Raw genomic sequence first — 3610 nt, forward strand, 5'->3', positions numbered from 1 at the left:
GTGCGTGATGGAGCACCGTCGGCGCCGGGAGGTCGAGTTAAGGAGAAGGTGCGATGCGATGAGTGTACAACCTCTTTGGTGGCGCCGAGTAGGCCTCGGCTTCGTCCGAGGAGTCGGTGAGGATGCTGCGGTTCCGGTGGAGCAGGTTAAGGCGGCGCTGTGGGGATGGAGCAGCCGCGATAGACGAGGTGATCATCAGAGCAGATCCTTGGAGGTGGAGGACGGGGCGGCTGAACCGGCAGGACGGCGAGATGGACGACGGATCCTCATCCGGGGAGGTGGACGAGGGACGTCGAGCTGTTGCGGTGGACGACGTCGTCGGGGAAGAGGCTCCGGCTGGGCAGCGGTGACGTGGCGGACGGAGGAGGGTGGGGTTTCGCGGCTGGAGTGGAGAGGTTATGGCGGCCTGGGATTTCGAATGGCGAAAAGGGGGCGATGGGAGGGGGTGAAGCATGACTTAGGGACGCGCTTGTCCAAAATGTAGGGTGTGTTACAAAAGTACCCCCACCTATTTGAACTAGCGGCCCTTTCGGCTCAGGGTTAGAAGGGGGATTTCGCGTGTCGGGATTTGGCAGCTGGAGGGAGTTTTCGCGCGCGTTGTAATTTCGGGATAGCAAGGCGCGGGTTGTGAAGGCGCCAGTTTTGGGAGCACGGTATCTGAATTTTCGGGATATAACAAGACGCGGGTTGAAATTTAGGGACAAGCTAACGTGTAGTAATATTGTACTTGTACGTACCAAATCAATTCGCACTTCCCTCAACCAAAAATAAAACAAAAAAAATAAAACTATTCACACCACACAAAGAGAGAGTCTTGCCCCGTTTTACTATACAGATGCTATTCAAAGCTACTAACTCCTTCCATCTATATAGGGCCTAATGCGTTTTTCGATGCTAACTTTGACCAAATATAAGAGCAATGATATATGACATGCAACTTACACAAGCACACCGTTAAATTCGTCTGTGAAAGGTTCTTTCAATGATATAATTTTCACATTGTGCATGTCATGTACTATTAATCTTGTCAATAGTCAAAGGCGGTCTTAAAAATCTCATTACGCCCTATATAGATGGAAGGAGGGAGTATGAATCCATGTTATGTCCGATTAAATTTTTTCGCTTGCTGTATAATGCATGTAACCTACTCATACCAACATTTTAGTGCATTCCAAATGTCTATACTACCGCTGCAATTCGAACTAAATTTGAATTCTTTTCTCTATTTCAATAAGAATCTACAATCATGATTGTTGCCAACTTCAACCATCATAGTTTCCTTGCTATTCGCCAGATATAAATCGGACGGCCTATAATGCAGGATGGCTGGCACACCATCATCAACAACTCCGTTTTTTATAAGAGTAGAGATAAAATATATTAAATGAGTATAACATGTTCATAACCACACCATGTGTATCACCGTTATATATTTTCACATATGCGTCGGTTTGAAACACTATGATAAATTCTTAAAATATCTGAATTCGCTTTTTATAATGAAGTATATATGATCTCTATTCGTCTTTTACACCCACACAACCCTCTTATCTTTGTAGCTAGCGCTAACTTTCTCTTGTGCATGCACACGCCCGCATCCCTCTCACCCTCCCTCAGCATTCTCTAGCTCCATCGCGCAAATTCGTCTTTTCACTTTAGGTCGTTCACCCATGGTGTGTGTAGGCCCCCCAGCTCCTTCTTTACGGCACACATGGATCGATATGCCTCTCTAGCCAGGTGTGCCTAGCACAAACACAAGCTTCCCCTCTTCTCTTGTCACCGTCCATGCCTCACTCCCACCACTCTTTTCATCGTTCTCATTTGCTTCTAACACACACATGCATGTATACCGATCGATCTCCCAACATATACCTAGATCGACTTTAACTACCCCCCCCCATCGATCAACGTACCTCACAAGTTATGTCTCTCCTTTCTCTAACAAAGGGCGATTGATCTTCCTATGTAGTTACGTCTGCTTACCACAGCCACATCGTCCCCCTCATCATTTGTGCATGCCTCCTGACCCGTCTCTCACACGCACGTGCACAGACAACAAGCATCCATCTCCTCTCTTATTGATATTGCTGGCGTGCCCTCCGTTTGTCTAGCAAGCCTATCCCACCATTTGTTAGAAGCAACTCCACTACCACCCCCTCCAACACTCTAGCTTTGTCTCTCTCCCAACCTTATTCCTCTCCTGCACATATGCATGGATGCCGATCGATCTCCTTTAATACATGAGGCAGATCGATCTCCTTAATACATGAGGTAGGCCTCTCTCCTCCTCCACACATATACCAGCCATTGTACCTCTATAGTTAATTGGGCCTCCCTCTTCCCCCACCACACCGATAGTCGAGCGCTGTAGGTAGGTATCCATGTCACAGAGACAAACTGCACATGTCCCATCTCACGTTCCAGTTGGCCAGCCACTCTATATCTTTGACGTGGGCACACACAAATTCGATGGCACTCTTTATCGATCGCGCGCGCACACACACACACATCATCCCTCTCTTCGATTCTATGGACACCTCAAGCCGATGATACCTCCACTCTCTTCTCGTGGATCGCCCCCTCTATATATATGTTATATCCAGGACTCTATTTCACACACATTGCATATGTTACATTTTTTGATTGACCCCCCCCCCCCCAAAACTCTCAAGAACCCACACACTATATCTCTCTAGGTTTGTATCTCTCTCACACGACCCCACGTAGGTGGTGTATGTATACAAGAAGAGAATAGGTGCGCCATGCACGTACTCACGCTTCGTGCCCAGCCACACCCGCGCGGGTACACGGTGGAGCTCATTTCTTTACGAAATGGCAGCCCACGTGCTAATTTGAACGCCTGTAGCGATTGTTTACCTAGGGAGGTCGTGTACCACGCGTGCACGAAACAAAGTTCGACTTGACGCGTTGCCGCGTTATTTTTAAATAAAGTTATAGCGCTCAATGGCACGTACACAGAATATAAAACGATTTTTATGGAGAAAAAGGTAGTCCGCTCACTATATACAATGGAGCCTGCCTGTCTGGTTTGTCGCTCTTTAGAGTATCTCACACAAGGCTGCGGTGGCCTCTCTCTCTCTCGCCATTGGTCACTGATCCAGCCGCATCCCGTCCGCCGGGGGAAAGGGAGTGCGGTGGCCTCTCTCTCTCTCACCGTTGGTCACTGATCCGGCCGCATCCCGTCCGCCGGGGGAAAGGGAGTGCGGTGGCCTCTCTCTCTCTCTCACCATTGGTCACTGATCCGGCCACATCCCGTCCGCCGGGGGAAAGGGAGGAAGTGCATCGTTTCTCCGTTTGACGGCGCCGAGGCAGCACGTCCCCATCTGCGGTACACGCCGTTCTCTCTGACCAAGCTCCGGCGCGGCAGGGCCTACGCCACATGCTCGCAGATTCCGCCTGCCGCCGCTCACCTAGTTACATCCCGACGACCTCCAGGTATCCCCTCCGGCCTTGCTCCACTGCCTGTCTTCCCACATCGCTACATGTGGATCTTCCATAGTTCTTTGCCCAAAACGTAGCTCGTCCGGTGTACTTTCCATATTGCATTCTCGTCCTCACACCGTTTTAGACAAACACAACCGTGTTGTTA

Source organism: Triticum aestivum, chromosome 5D, assembly GCF_018294505.1.
Source record: "Triticum aestivum cultivar Chinese Spring chromosome 5D, IWGSC CS RefSeq v2.1, whole genome shotgun sequence".
Classification (NCBI taxonomy): Eukaryota; Viridiplantae; Streptophyta; class Magnoliopsida; order Poales; family Poaceae; genus Triticum; species Triticum aestivum.